Consider the following 16098-nt stretch of genomic DNA (forward strand, 5'->3'; position numbering starts at 1 on the left):
TCTGGGCCTCAGCAGACCAAGCCATGGGAGTCCAAGTGCAGCTGCTGTGCCAGACATACGTCAGCGGGGCCCGGGGCTGGGGGGTGCGGAGAGTGATCTGGGGAAGGCGGCCTTGCCTATCCTGTCTCTAAAGTTGGACACGGCCACCCGGCGACCTCGTGGCAGATCTGCCAGCCGTAGGAGGGTTGTATCAGACCCACCAAAACAGAGGTTTGTGTGTAAAACAAAGACTGTCCACCACTCAACGCTACACGGATCAGGTTGTCAGCCGCTGCAGTTGCTGCCCAACAGGGCGTCCTGAAGGGAGTTCGGGACAAAGATCTGGACGAGGCTCCTTGGATGCAGAGAAATCTCTGGAAAAAATTTTAATGAACCCAATTTCTTGTATCTTCCTGAAACCGTGCACCTCAGATTGGGACTTGAACCCACGGTCTCTTAATTAGAATCACTCACCTGGTGTCTGGACTCACTGAGGCTCAGCACAGAAGGAATTCAGTGAGAGGCAAAGTGATAGACTTATTAGTATAGGACGCTTGTGAGGGATACAGGCGGGCAGGCGAGGGGGTTCTGCCCCAAGAATTAAGCAGGCTACATTTTTATAACCAAAGGGAAGCGGGGAGGGGGGAAGACCGCCTTCTTCCTCATTCTTTTTTTTTTTTTTTAAGTTTTTTTGATGTGGACCATTTTAAAATTTATTTTTGGCTGTGTTGGGCCTTCGTTTCTGTGCGAGGGCTTTCTCTAGTTGCGGCAAGCGGGGGCCACTCTTCATCACGGTGCGCGGGCCTCTCACTGTCGCGGCTTCTCTTGTTGCGGAGCACAGGCTTCAGACGCGCAGGCTCAGTAGTTGTGGCTCACGGGCCCAGTTGCTCCGCGGCACGTGGGATCTTCCCAGACCAGGGCTCGAACCCGTGTTCCCTGCATTGGCAGGCAGACTCTCAACCACTGCGCCACCAGGGAAGCCCCTTCCTCATTCTTTGAGTAGACATCACTAGCTCTCCTTCGTATCAGGCAGGAGAGTGTTCGACCCTATGAGGTCAAACTACGACTGTCATAGCGCTCATTCAAATCAGCAGAAGGGTGGTAACGTATACTAAAATATGTTGAATCATCTCAGGTTTCTGTATAATGAAGGTCTCCTACTTTGGAATGTCACCTTTCCCTTAAATTCCTGTCCTTGGACCTAAGGATCATTATCTTGCTGAACTCGACCAGCAAAATGCAGGCCTCATTCTTTCACTTAACGACCTGGGGCATATCTCATACTTCTATTTATGGCTTTATAGTTAAGCAAGACTGCTTTGTTCCATTAAGTTCCAATAGCTTTCTTGAGTGATCACTAACTTACAGTGGTCTCCCAAAGTTCCCTAGGTTTCCCTCTCTGTCTGTAATTCCCTAGTGGGACTTCTACAACTACCTGTGTAACTATCCTACTCTATCCCTATCATTCCCATACATGGAAAAGCCCTAAAAGCATTAACTGAGATATCTGATCCTCGTGACTAGCAGGAACTTTTACTGAGATGCGTGCTTCACTGCATTTCCTAGCTAAAATCATGTGCATACTGGCTTCTCCCCTACCTCGTAGTTTCTCAGAGCTACTTGAGAGGCTGTTTGCCAGTCTATAGTCCTCAGTAAGGTCCCTGAATAAAACTCAACTCATAGCTCTTACGTTGTACATTTTTCTTTCAGTCAACAGTTTGGGTGACCACGAAGGGACCCAGAGCAGACGTCTCTCCTTGCCTGAACTCCAAGAGGATTGCCAGCCTTGGTACTAGCGAGGGCCCCTTGTGCCCATCCACCTCCTTGGCGAGTCAGAGGAATGGATAAGTTTCTCCTGAGTCTCAGGTCTCCCATCCTGGTTGGCAATCCTGAGTTTTACAATATTTGGTGGTTATTAAACTCCTCGTTATAAGGAGTAGTTCTTTCTTTGAACTTAAGTTCAAGAAGAGGTACCTGGATTCCCCAGTTGAAAGACATTGAAAAGGTTTAGACTGGGTGATTAGGTAGGAGGCTGGCCTTGTGTCTTTCCTTGAATTGGCTACTTTAACAAAGTTTGTCTGAATAAAAGTGACGATATCACATGAGAGCTTTCAGCTCCAAAGATAAGGGACCCAGCTTCTCTCAGCCAGCTATGGCTTTGTTTTCTCAGGCAACTGAGAAACTTATCGGAGTGGTGGAGCCGAATCTTCATACCATGCAGTGGTCCCAAAGGGACAGCCTCTCATTAAGCAAAAAAGCAAACAAAAACAAAAACAAAGAAAACTCACAAGTCTGAAGATGCGCACAAAAGGATTGGCCATCTGGTGCTCAGGTTTTAGACTACTAGAGAGAGAGACCAAGACGCGTGAGAGAGCTAAATGACTCTGTGGTTAACACCTGAAGGAGTTAAGCTCACAAACAGCACACCAGCCCACACAGAGTTTTTAATAGCAATTTTATCTCAACTGACCATGAAATGGCAAACACAGCCTTCAGAACAGAAGAAAAAGGCGTGCCAAATAACCTCCAACTAACCCCCAAGCTGGGTTTATGTACTTTTGGGACTTATACTTGCAAGCACGTATTTAATTGGGAACTACGAAAATCTCTCCCTGAAATGGCCAAGATGGAGCTCTTTCAACATTCCAAAACTGTTTTTCGCATAAGCAGTTAGAGAAAGCTGGCTTGATAAAATATCTTTTCGGAAGTCTGACCCTAAGGGAACAAAAGTCCTCCTAGAAGAAGCTTGCATTTCTCTTCCTGTGTCTTTGAGATATACATGTCCTACCGGGTCAGGGAACACTTATCTAGGCCATCTCCAGTTCCTGATACGAAGGGAAAAAAGGGGGAAGGGAAGAAACCTTTTTAAAAACTCAAGCAAGTAGACTTATAGTCTATTTCAACTGTTATTTATAAACTAGTGAGTTTTCTATTTTAATACCTGATTCATGACTGTTTTAAAATGAAAATGATGAGATCTCTGTCTATCTGAATGTATGTACATTATAAATGTTTCTACCTCCAGGCGGTATTTTCAAATTTAATTGGTAAATGAGCTCTATTTAATTGACTTAAAGGAAGTTAAGTGCTCACATAAATTCTCAGAAATATAATAGAAACTAACCCAAATGGATCACATGTTATGTGATCAGGGAAGTATCCAGTATTAAATTAATATTCAGTATTAAGTTTTGTTTGTTTGGTTTAATTAATACAGACATGCCTTTAGAGTCATCAACACTGAGTATACTACTTTTATTGTACCTAGATTTACTAAGAGTCGGATAAGTTTATGTTACATCTGTTACAAAATTTGTCAGCAAGAAAAATAGCTTCAGATGATGGCTGACTTGTTCTCATGTCTCATGAAGTTTTCATGGGTAATCTAAACATAGTTGTTGGGAACAAGTGAATTAAAGAGATATAAACGGGGTAAGAGCTTTCAGGTAAACCTTTTAAGAATAATTATGTTTTATGATATGTCTACTTACCATATTTTTGATAACTTGAAACTTGAGAGTTTTGCTAAATAAAGTTACATGATGAAAATTTATTGAATGTCTATATTATTTCCAAATAAGATAAAATACTGAAACATTAATTACAAAACATAGGCTTCCTTTTACAGAAAAATTAAAGATATTAGTAAATATGCTTGGTGCCATACTGAGGCATATTCTATAAGAAAGCACACATTTTTTGAAATTATAAATAATATTTATAAATTTGCCAATTTACAGAGTGCTAAGGTAAAAGACAGTTCATAATTGCTTACTTCTTAGTTTTCACTAGAAATTAAGGTTTTTAAAGGTTAAGGATTCTAATTAAAATATATAATTAAACTACTAAAAATTTATGAGGAAAACATCTTTGTATGCAAGGAAAAAGAAAGTGTAAGTAATGGAAATGCATTTGGTCAAGGGAAAAGAAAGTAATTTTGTTCTAAAGAGAGGTTAAAAGAGAGAGAGAAAAAAGGGGAAAGCATAGGACAAAATCTGAAGGTAAAAAATTTCCGATAACTTTCAGATCATACCACTGAACTGGGTAAGAAATGACAGAATTCTAATGAAAAACCTGATGGCTTCATAAAACTGTTAACAGAGGATCAAGATTAAGAGGAATTAGTACATAGGGTTGAATGATAACTTTTATGACTTTCTGCCTGAAATATTACTGGTTTTTTTTTTTTTAATTGGAGTATAATTGCTTTACAATGGTGTGTTAGTTTCTGCTTTATAACAAAGTGAATCAGTTATACATATACATATGTTCCCATATCTCTTCCCTCTTGCATCTCCCTCCCTCCCACCCTCCCTATCCCACCCCTCTAGGTGGTCACAAAGCACAGAGCTGATCTCCCTGTGCTATGTGGTTGCTTCCCACTAGCTATCTATTTTACGTTTGGTAGTGTATATATGTCCATGCCACTCTCTCACTTTGTCCCAGCTTACCCTTCCCCCTCCTTATATCCTCAAGTCCATTCTCTAGTAGGTCTGTGTCTTTATTCCCGTCTTGCCACTAGGTTCTTCATGACCTTTTTTTTTTTTTTTTCCCTTAGATTCCATATATATGTGTTAGCATACTGTATTTGTTTTTCTCTTTCTGACTTACTTCACTCTGTATGACAGACTCTAACTCCATCCACCTCACTACAAATAACTCCATTTTGTTTCTTTTTATGGCTGAGTAATATTCCATTGTATATATGTGCCACATCTTCTTTATCCATTCATCCGATGATGGACACTTAGGTTGCTTCCATGTCCTGGCTATTGTAAATAGAGCTGCAATGAACATTTTGGTACATGACTCTTTTTGAATTATGGTTTTCTCAGGGTATATGCCCAGTAGTGGGATTGCTGGGTCGTATGGTAGTTCTATTTATAGTTTTTTAAGGAGCCTCCATACTGTTCTCCATAGTGGCTGTATCAATTTACATTCCCACCAACAGTGCAAGAGGGTTCCCTTTCCTCCACACCCTCTCCAGCATTTATTGTTTCTAGATTTTTTGATGATGGCCATTCTGACCAGTGTGAGATGATATCTCATTGTAGTTTTGATTTGCATTTCTCTAATGATTAATGATGTTGAGCATTCTATTTTTTTTTTTTTTTTTAAAGATGAAACCCTTTTATAGGAACATACTTGCAAAAGCATCAGAGTACACACAGAACTGTCTGTAAATGACAAAAGACTTAAAAATGACCACAGTTAAAAATTTGATGAAAGTTCATAACAATGCAGTTGACAAGAAAATTAGTTATTTCTGAGATATACATTTTAAGGTAATAACTAGGATTATGACTTATAACATTATACCAGAACATATAAGATTTTTAGAAATTTCATGTAATGTCTGAAACATTTATATTAACATACTTCCATACAAATAACCCAATGAAAGTTTAGTATTAGTTGTTTTGTTTGTTTGTTTTTTTATACTGCAGGTTCTTATTAGGCATCAATTTTATACACATCAGTGTATACATGTCAATCCCAATCGCCCAATTCAGCACAACACCATCCCCACCCCACCGCAGTTTTCCCCCCTTGGTGTCCATATGTCCGTTCTCTACATCTGTGTCTCAACCCCTGCCCTGCAAACTGGCTCGTCTGTACCATTTTTCTAGGTTCCACATGCATGCGTTAATATACGGTATTTGTTTTTCTCTTTCTGACTTACTTCACTCTGTATGACAGTCTCTAGATCCATCCACGTCTCAACAAATGACTCAATTTCGTTCCTTTTTATGGCTGAGTAATATTCCATTGTATATATGTACCAAATCTTCTTTATCCATTCGTCTGTTGATGGGCATTTAGGTTGCTTCCATGACCTGGCTATTGTAAATAGTGTTGCAATGAACATTCGGGTGCATGTGTCTTTTTGAATTACGGTTTTCTCTGGGTATATGCCCAGTAGTGGGATTGCTGGGTCATATGGTAATTCTATTTTTAGTTTTTTAAGGAACCTCCATATTGTTCTCCATAGTGGCTGTATCAATTTACATTCCCACCAACAGTGCAAGAGGGTTCCCTTTTCTCCACACCCTCTCCAGCATTTGTTGTTTGTAGATTTTCTGATGATGCCCATTCTAACTGGTGTGAGGTGATACCTCACTGTAGTTTTGATTTGCATTTCTCTAATAATTAGTGATGTTGAGCATCTTTTCATGTGCTTCGTGGCTGTCTGTATGTTTTCTTTGGAGAAATGTCTATTTAGGTCTTCTGCCCATTTTTGGATTGGGGTGTTTGTTTCTTTAATATTGAGCTGAATGAGCTGTTTATATATTTTGGAGATTAATCCTTTGTCCGTTGATGCGTTTGCAAATATTTTCTCCCATTCTGAGGGTTGTCTTTTCGTCTTGTTTATGGTTTCCTTTGCTGTGCAAAAGCTTTGAAGTTTCATTAGGTCCCATTTGTTTATTTTTGTTTTTATTTCCATTACTCTAGGAGGTGGATCAAAAAAGATCTTGCTGTGATTTATGTCAAAGAGTGTTCTTCCTATGTTTTCCTCTAAGAGTTTTATAGTGTCCGGTCTTACATTTAGGTCTCGAATCCATTTTGAGTTTATTTTTGTGTATGGTGTTAGGGAGTATTCTAATTTCATTCTTTTACATGTAGCTGTCCAGTTTTCCCAGCACCACTTATTGAAGAGACTGTCTTTTCTCCATTGTATATCTTTGCCTCCTTTGTCATAGATTAGTTGACCATAGGTGCGTGGGTTTATCTCTGGGCTTTCTATCTTGTTCCATTGATCTATGTTTCTGTTTTTGTGCCAGTACGGTATTGTCTTGATTACTGTAGCTTTGTAGTATAGTCTGAAGTCAGGGAGTCTGATTCCTCCAGCTCCCTTTTTTTTCCCTCAAGACTGCTTTGGCTTTTCGGGGTCTTTTGTGTCCCCATACAAATTTTAAGATGATTTGTTCTAGTTCCGTAAAAAATGCCATTGGTAATTTGATAGGGATCGCATTGAATCTGTAGATTGCTTTGGGTAGTATAGTCATTTTCACAATGTTGATTCTTCCAATCCAAGAACATGGTATATCTCTCCATCTGTTGGTATCATCTTTAATTTCTTTCATCAGTGTCTTATAGTTTTCTGCATACAGGTCTTTTGTCTCCCTAGGTAGGTTTATTCCTAGGTATTTTATTCTTTTTGTTGCAATGGTAAATGGGAGTGTTTCCATAATTTCTCTTTCAGGTTTTTCATCATTAGTGTATAGGAATGCAAGAGATTTCTGTGCATTAATTTTGTATCCTGCAACTTTACCATATTCGTTAATTAGCTCTAGCAGTTTTCTGGTGGCAGTTTTAGGATTCTCTATGTATAATATCATGTCATCCGCAAACAGTGACAGTTTTACTTCTTCTTTTCCAATTTGTATTCCTTTTATTTCTTTTTCTTCTCTGATTGCCGTGGCTAAGACTTCCAGAACTATGTTGAATAATAGTGGTGAGAGTGGACATCCTTGTCTCGTTCCTGATCTTAGAGGAAATGCTTTCAGTTTTCCACCATTGAGAATGATGTTTGCTGTGGGTTTGTCATATATGGCCTTTATTATGTTGAGGTAGGTTCCCTCTATGCCCACTTTCTGGAGAGTTTTTATCATAAATGGGTGTTGAATTTTGTCAAAAGCTTTTTCTGCATCTATTGAGATGACCATATGGTTTTTCTTCTTCAATTTGTTAATATGGTGTATCACATTGATTGATTTGCGTATATTGAAGAATCCTTGCATCCCTGGGATAAATCCCACTTGGTCGTGGTGTATGATCCTTTTAATGTGTTGTTGGATTCTGTTTGCTAGTATTTTGTTGAGGATTTTTGCATCTATATTCATCAGTGATATCGGTCTGTAATTTTCTTTCTTTGTAGTGTCTTTGTCTGGTTTTGGTATCAGGGTGATGGTGGCCTCATAGAATGAGTTTGGGAGTGTGCCTTCCTCTGCAATTTTTTGGAAGAGTTTGAGAAGGATAGGTGTTAGCTCTTCTCTAAATGTTTGATAGAATTCACCTGTGAAGCCATCTGGTCCTGGACTTTCGTTTGTTGGAAGATTTTTAATCACAGTTTCAATTTCATTGCTTGTGATTGGCCTGTTCATATTTTCTGTTTCTTCCTCGTTCAGTCTTGGAAGGTTATACCTTTCTAAGAATTTGTCCATTTCTTCCAGGTTGTCCATTTTATTGGCATAGAGTTGCTTGTAGTAGTCTCCTAGGATGCTTTGTATTTCTGCAGTGTCTGTTGTAACTTCTCCTTTTTCATTTCTGATTTTATTGATTTGAGTCCTCTCCCTCTTTTTCTTGATGAGTCTGGCTAATGGCTTATCAATTTTGTTTATCTTCTCAAAGAACCAGCTTTTAGTTTTATTGATCTTTGCTATTGTTTTCTTTGTTTCTATTTCATTTATTTCTGCTCTGATCTTTATGATTTCTTTCCTTCTGCTAACTTTGGGTTTTGTTTGTTCTTCTTTCTCTAGTTTCTTTAGGTGTAAAGTTAGATTGTTTACTTGAGATTTTTCTTGTTTCTTTAGGTAGGCTTGTATAGCTATCAACTTCCCTCTTAGAACTGCTTTTGCTGCATCCCATAGGTTTTGGGTTGTCGTGTTTTTATTGTCATTTGTCTCTAGGTATTTTTTGATTTCTTCTTTGATTTCTTCAGTGATGTCTTGGTTATTTAGTAACGTATTGTTTAGCCTCCATGTGTTTGTCTTTTTTACGTTTTTTTCCCTGTAATTCATTTCTAATCTCATAGCATTGTGGTCAGAAAAGATGCTTGATATGATTTCAATTTTCTTAAATTTACTGAGGCTTGATTTGTGACCCAAGATGTGATCTATCCTGGAGAATGTTCCGTGCGCACTTGAGAAGAACGTGTAATCTGCTGTTTTTGGATGGAATGTCCTATAAATATCAATTAAATCTATCTGGTCTATTGTGTCATGTAAAGCTTCTGTTTCCTTATTTATTTTCATTTTGGATGATCCGTCCATTGGTGTAAGTTAGGTGTTAAAGTCCCCCACTATGATTGTGTTACTGTCAATTTCCTCTTTTATGGCTGTTAGCAGTTGCCTTAGGTATTGAGGTGCTCCTATGTTGGGTGCATATATATTTATAATTGTTATATCTTCTTCTTGGATTGATCCCTTGATCATTATGTAGTGTCCTTCTTTGTCTCTTGTAACATTCTTTACTTTAAAGTCTATTTTATCTGATATGAGTATAGCTACTCCAGCTTTCTTTTGATTTCCATTTTCATGGAATATCTTTTTCCATCCCCTCACTTTCAGTCTGTATGTGTCCGTAGGTCTAAAGTGGGTCTCTTGTAGACAGCATATATATGGGTCTTGTTTTTGTATCCATTCAGCAAGCCTGTGTCTTTTGGTTGGAGCATTTAATCCATTCACGTTTAAGGTAATTATCGATATGTATGTTCCTATGACCATTTTCTTAATTGTTTTGGGTTTGTTTTTGTAGGTCCTTTTCTTCTCTTGTGTTTCCCACTTAGAGAAGTTCCTTTAGCATTTGTTGTAGAGCTGGTTTGGTGGTGCTGAACTCTCTTAGCTTTTGCTTGTCTGTAAAGCTTTTGATTTCTCCATCAAATCTAAATGAGATCCTTGCCGGGCAGAGTAATCTTGGTTGTAGGTTCTTCCCTTTCATCACTTTAAGTATATCATGCCACTCCCTTCTGGCTTGTAGAGTTTCTGCTGAGAAATCAGCTGTTAACCTTATGGGAGTTCCCTTGTATGTTATTTGTCGTTTTTCCCTTGCTGCTTTCAATAATTTTTCTTTGTCTTTAATTTTTGCCATTTTGATTACTATGTGTCTCGGCGTGTTTCTCCTTGGGTTTATCCTGTATGGGACTCTCTGCGCTTCCTGGACTTGGGTGGCTATTTCCTTTCCCGTGTTAGGGAAGTTTTCGACTATGATCTCTTCAAATATTTTCTCTGGCCCTTTCTCTCTCTCTTCTCCTTCTGGGACCCCTATAATGCAAATGTTGTTGCGTTTAACGTTGTCCCAGAGGTCTCTTAGGCTGTCTTCATTTCTTTTCATTCTTTTTTCTTTAGTCTGTTCCGCAGCAGTGAATTCCACCATTCTGTCTTCCAGGTCACTTATCCGTTCTTCTGCCTCAGTTATTCTGCTATTGATTCCTTCTAGTGTAGTTCTCATTTCAGTTATTGTATTGGTCATCTCTGTTTGTTTGTTCTTTAATTCTTCTAGGTCTTTGTTAATCATTTCTTGCATCTTCTCAATCTTTGCCTCCATTCTTATTCCGAGGTCCTGGATCATCTTCACTATCATTATTCTGAATTCTTTTTCTGGAAGGTTGCCTATCTCCACTTCATTTAGTTGTTTTTCTGGGTTTTTTTCTTGTTCCTTCATCTGATATATAGCCCTCTGCCTGTTCATCTTGTCTATCTTTCTGTAACTGTGGGTTTTGGTCCACAGGCTGCAGGATGGTAGTTTTTCTTGCTTCTGCTGTCTGCCCTCTGGTGGTTGAGGCTATCTAAGAGGCTTGATGGGAGGCTCTGGTGGTGGGTAGAGCTGACTGTTGCTGTGGCGGACAGAGCTCCGTAACACTTTAATCCACTTGACTGTTGATGGGTGGGGCTGGGTTCCCTCCCTGTTGGTTGTTTTGCCTGAGGCAACCCAACACTGGAGCCTACCTGGGCTCTTCGGTGGGGTTAATGGCAGACTCTGGGAGGGCTCACGCCAAGGAGCACTTCCCAGAACCTCCGCTGCCAGTGTCCTTGTCCCCACAGTGAAACAGAGCCACCTCCCGCCTCTGCAGGAGACCCCCCAACACCAGCAGGTAGGTCTGGTTCAGTCTCCCCCAGGGTCACTGCTCCTTCCCCTGGGTCCCGATGCGCACACTACTTTGTGTGTGCCCTCCAAGAGTGGGGTCTCTGTTTCCCCCAGTCCTGTCAAAGTCCTGCAATCAATTCCCACTAGGCTTCAAAGTCTGATTCTCTAGGAATTCCTCCTCCCGTTGCCGGACCCCCAGGTTGGGAAGCCTGACGTGGGGCTCAGAAGCTTCACTCCAGTGGGTGGACTTCTGTGGTATAAGTGTTCGCCAGTCTGTGAGTCACCCACCCAGCAGTTATGGGATTTGATTTTACTCTGATTGCGCCCCTCCTACCGTCTCACTGTGGCTTCTCCTCTGTCCTTGGACGTGGGGTATCCTCCTTGGTGAGTTCCAGTGTCTTCCTGTCGATGATTGTCCAGCAGCCAGTTGTGATTCTGGTGCTCTCGCAAGAGGGAGTGAGAGCACGTCTTTCTACTCCGCCATCTTGGTTAATCCTCTGATGTTGAGCATTCTTTCATGTGTCTGTTGGCAATCTGTATATCTTCTTTGGAGAAATGTCTATTTAGGTCTTCTGCCCATTTTTGGATTGGGTTGTTTGTTTTTTTGTTATTGAGCTGCATGAGCTGCTTGTAAATTTTGGAGATTAATCCTTTGTCAGTTGCTTCATTTGCAAATATTTTCTCCCATTCTGAGGGTTGTCTTTTGGTCTTGTTTATGGTTTCCTTTGCTGTGCAAAAGCTTTTAAGTTTCATTAGGTCCCATTTGTTTATTTTTGTTTTTATTTCCATTTCTCTAGGAGCTGGGTCAAAAAGGATCTTGCTGTGATTTATGTCATAGAGTGTTCTGTCTATGTTTTCCTCTAAGAGTTTGATAGTGTCTGGCCTTACATTTAGGTCTTTAATCCATTTTGAGTTTATTTTTGTGTATGGTGTTAGGGAGTGTTCTAATTTCATACTTGTACATGTACCTGTCCAGTTTTCCCAGCACCACTTATTGAAGAGGCTGTCTTTTCTCCACGGTATATGCTTGCCTCCTTTATCAAAGATAAGTTGACCATATGTGCGTGGGTTTATCTCTGGGCTTTCTATCCTGTTCCATTGATATTACTGGTTTTTAATCTTTGTTTTCCAGATCTAAGGAAACCTTTCTCCTTAAGGTTACTACGACTTATGGCAATTTGGTAAATTATACCTTTGTAAGCAGAATTGAATCATTTATCTTTTCTCTCTACCTGATCCCTCCAGAGTTTGGAAACTCCTAGTGAGTATTCTTATTTTCATGGCAATATAGTTATTTGTATAAGTTCAGTAAGAATATGTTCTCCTTATAACAAGACACAATTGGGAACACTGGTTGTATTAACCTGGCTTTGAAATGTCATATTTGACAATATGCACAGAATCAGATATGACCAGACAGCTTTAAAGAACTAAGGTGAACTTCATGGAGCCTGAAGTCCCTTGGAAAAACAACCTGGTACCTTGTTTACAGGGTTCCTAGCAGCCTTATCAGGTGAATAAGGAAGGCCACCTCCTGGCAGGTACAGGAATCTCAAGATATTTTGGGCGACCTTGAGAAGAGAAGAATCTAACCCAATCTGTATGTATTACAGGCAGAATCTGATGGCAACTGTTTGGTGTGATTTTCCTGGCCTTGAGAGGACTTTTAAAGTTCAGTCTGAGATTCCTTATAAAAAGTTCCAGCAGGGACGTCCCTGCTGGCACGGTGGTTAAGAATCCACCTGCCAATGCAGGGGACACGGGTTCGATCCTTGGTCCGGGAAGATCCCACATGCTGCGGAGCAACTAAGCCCGTGGGCCACAACTACTGAGCCCACGTGCCACAACTACAGAAGCCTGTTCTCTGCAACAAGAGAAGCCACCGCAATGAGAAGCCCATGCACCGCAACGAAGAGTAGCCCCTGCTTGCCACAACTAGAGAAAGCCTGCACACAGCAACGAAGACCCAACGCAGCCAAAAATAAATAAAAAATTAAAAAAAAAGAAGTTCCAGCAAGGCCAATTTAAAAGAGCCTATGTGATCAATTACACTTATGTAAATAATCAGGTCATGTTTATTGAAACCAGGCTTATTTTGTAAACAAATTAGTCTTAATTTGGCTATATTTTGTAGAAATGAGGGTAATTTTAGAGAGAAAAAAATTATGTTTCAGTGGATATTAAGTTCTAGTGTTGTTAGTTGTCTTTGAGGTTTTGTATTTACTGCCTGAGACTCACTGCCTCGATGGCTCCGTGTTACTGTGTTGCATTACCATAAGGTTTAATTAAATTGTTAAAAGGACATTCTAAGCTTGTTTCTGAAGCTTATCACAGTAATCTATCTTTGGATGAACATCAGATGCCCCATGACCTGCAACCAGGAGATTATACATACTGGAAAAGACATAATTTAAAGGATTCTCTCCAACCCAGGTAGAAGGACCCTCATCGGGTGCTCCTTTTTTTTTTTAAAATAAATGTTAGGTTAGTGCTTTTTTTTTTTTTTAAATAATTTATTTTTTAATTTATTTTTGGCTGTGTTGGGTCTTCGTTTCTGTGCGAGGGCTTTCTCTAGTTGCGGCGAGCGGGGGCCACTCTTCATCGCGGTGCGCGGGCCTCTCACTGTCACGGCCTCTCTTGTTGCGGAGCACAGGCTCCAGACGCGCAGGCTCAGTAGTTGTGGCTCATGGGCCCAGCTGCTCCGCGGCATGTGGGATCTTCCCAGACCAGGGCTCGAACCCGTGTCCCCTGCATTGGCAGGCGGATTCTCAACCACTGCGCCACCAGGGAAGCCCCGGGTGCCCTTAACTAGCTCACACACAGCAAAACTGAAGGGAATTCGTTCTTGGATTCATATTTCCCATTTACAAAGGGCCCTTGCACCAGACTGACTGGTCTATAGAGGACTGCTGATCTCAAACTCACCTTAAAACGATGCTCAGTCAGAAGAGAAACCGTGCCCACGCGGGGACGAGAAGATGACGTCAGAAGTAGACAGCTGGCCCAAGATGCCAGACCTGACCCGTATGATCATTTATAGTGTTTTCTTAACTTCTTGAACTTTTGCATATGAATCCAATGTTTTTCTATCATGGGCACAATCCTATGCAGAGTTCTAAAATCAATCCAGTTGTTGGGTTGATGGTCAATTAACTACATTCAGTACATCTGGTTATCTTGGTGGATTTCTCCCAAGGCTCTGACTGCATGGTCCTTAGGAGATTTATTCTAGAAGAAAAAAATTATAGTTCTGTTCAGGCCACTATCGATATTACTAGGTGGGATCCCCTCACTTGGCTAATTAATCATACTTGCTCTGACCCTGGCCAGAAATATGAATTTTCTTTAAAAGTTACTCAAGTTCAATCAGAGCAATGAGCTAAATTTCAGTCAAAAACCATAATCACCTGCTTATTAGGAGGGACCCTCCCTCAGTTATGGGGTAGATTTACCAGGTTACAGTCATTTAAGTTTAAGGGTCCCCTTATGCTGGGAACAATTAAGTCATATACTGAGGATAATCAGCCTAATAACACTAGGAAATTGGGCTGACTGTCTTATGAACAATGCCAATATATCATTACCCCTAAAGATAGCGATTGGTTCAGAACAAACTGTCAGCCGACTGGGAGTATACTCGGCCACACCTAATGGAAATTCTTGGCCTAACTTCTTACTTACGACTTGATTAATGCTACTAGCTATAGTACTTGTTTTCTGCCTGTTCTACAAGATTGTTGTTTCTTGTGTTGACCAATGTGTAAGTGAGCTTCCAACAAAAATAATAACTGGGCTTCCCTGGTGGCGCAGTGGTTGAGAGTCTGCCTGCCAATGCAGGGGACACGGGTTCGAGCCCTGGTCTGGGAGGATCCCACATGCCGCGGAGCAACTAAGCCCGTGAGCCACAATTACTGACCCTGCGCGTCTGGAGCCTGTGCTCTGCAACAAGAGAGGCTGTGACAGTGAGAGGCCCGCGCACCGCGATGAAGAGTGGCCCCTGCTTGCCGCAACTGGAGAGAGCCCTCGCACAGAAATGAAGACCCAACACAGCCATAAATAAATAAATAAATAAAAGAAATTAAAAAAAAAAAAAATTGAAAATTGTGTAAAAAAGAAAAAATAATAACTAAGCAACTTGAAATGGTCGACCAAATATATAGTTCTATATGAAGTTACAACGATCGTAATAGTGTAACTCTAGATATGGGAAGAAGTAACATGGGAGAGTCACTTTCTGGACTGTAGCAGACTAGAGTGACAGGGGGTCCAGAGGCTTCACGGCCACCTCTGGCAGGGCCTGGTCCAGCAATAGCACATGGAGCCCTCTGGGCACCATGGAGCAGATGGTCACGACATGCCTCCCAAACCTTGGTGAAATTTATGACCAAAAGGGGCAAATTGTAAAACAAGTACTGTTGCCTGCCATCCAGTTCTACGAGGATCAGGCCATTAGCCGCTGTAGTCTCTGACCGACAGTGTACCCTGAGGGCAGTTCAGGACGAAGGACAGGACGAAGGACAGGACGAAGGACAGGACGAAGGACAGGACAAGGCTCTCTGTGCTCTGGAAAACCAGGCCCCTTAGAGTAATCTCAAGAAGAAATTGTTTTTTTTAAGACTTTTTTTTGATGTGGACCATTTTTTTTAAAATTAATTAATTAATTAATTTATCCTTGGCTGTGTTGGGTCTTCGCTTCTGTGCCAGGGCCTTCTCCAGCTGCGGCGAGCGGGGGCCACTCCTCATCGCGGTGCGCGGACCTCTCACCATCGCGGCCCCTCCCGCTGCGGAGCACAGGCTCCAGACGCGCAGGCTCAGCAACTGTGGCTCACGGGCCCAGCCGCTCTAGCGGCATGTGGGATCCTCCCAGACCAGGGCCCGAACCCGCGTCCCCCGCATTGGCAGGCGGACTCCCAACCACTGCGCCGCCAGGGAAGCCCCAATGTGGACCATTTTTAAAGTCTTTATTGAATTTGTTATAATATTGCTTCTGTTTTATGTTTTGGTTTTTTTGGCCCCGAGGCATGTGGGATCTCAGCTCCCCGACCAGGGATCAAACCCGCGCCCCCCTGCATTGGAAGGTGAAGTCTTAACCACTGGACTGCCAGGGAAGTCCCAAGAAGAAATTTTAATGAGCCCAGTTTCTTGCATTTTCTCATCTAGAAGAGCACTAAAATCATTAACTGAGATGTCTGATCCTCGTGACTACCAGGAACCTTTTACCGAGATGTGTGCTTCACTGCACACATTTCCTAGCTAAAATCATACGTACACTGGCTTCTCCCCTACCTCTTTGGAGCAGTTCTGTTACCGAGT

This window comes from Eschrichtius robustus, unplaced genomic scaffold (assembly GCF_028021215.1).
Source record: "Eschrichtius robustus isolate mEscRob2 unplaced genomic scaffold, mEscRob2.pri scaffold_281, whole genome shotgun sequence".
Classification (NCBI taxonomy): Eukaryota; Metazoa; Chordata; class Mammalia; order Artiodactyla; family Eschrichtiidae; genus Eschrichtius; species Eschrichtius robustus.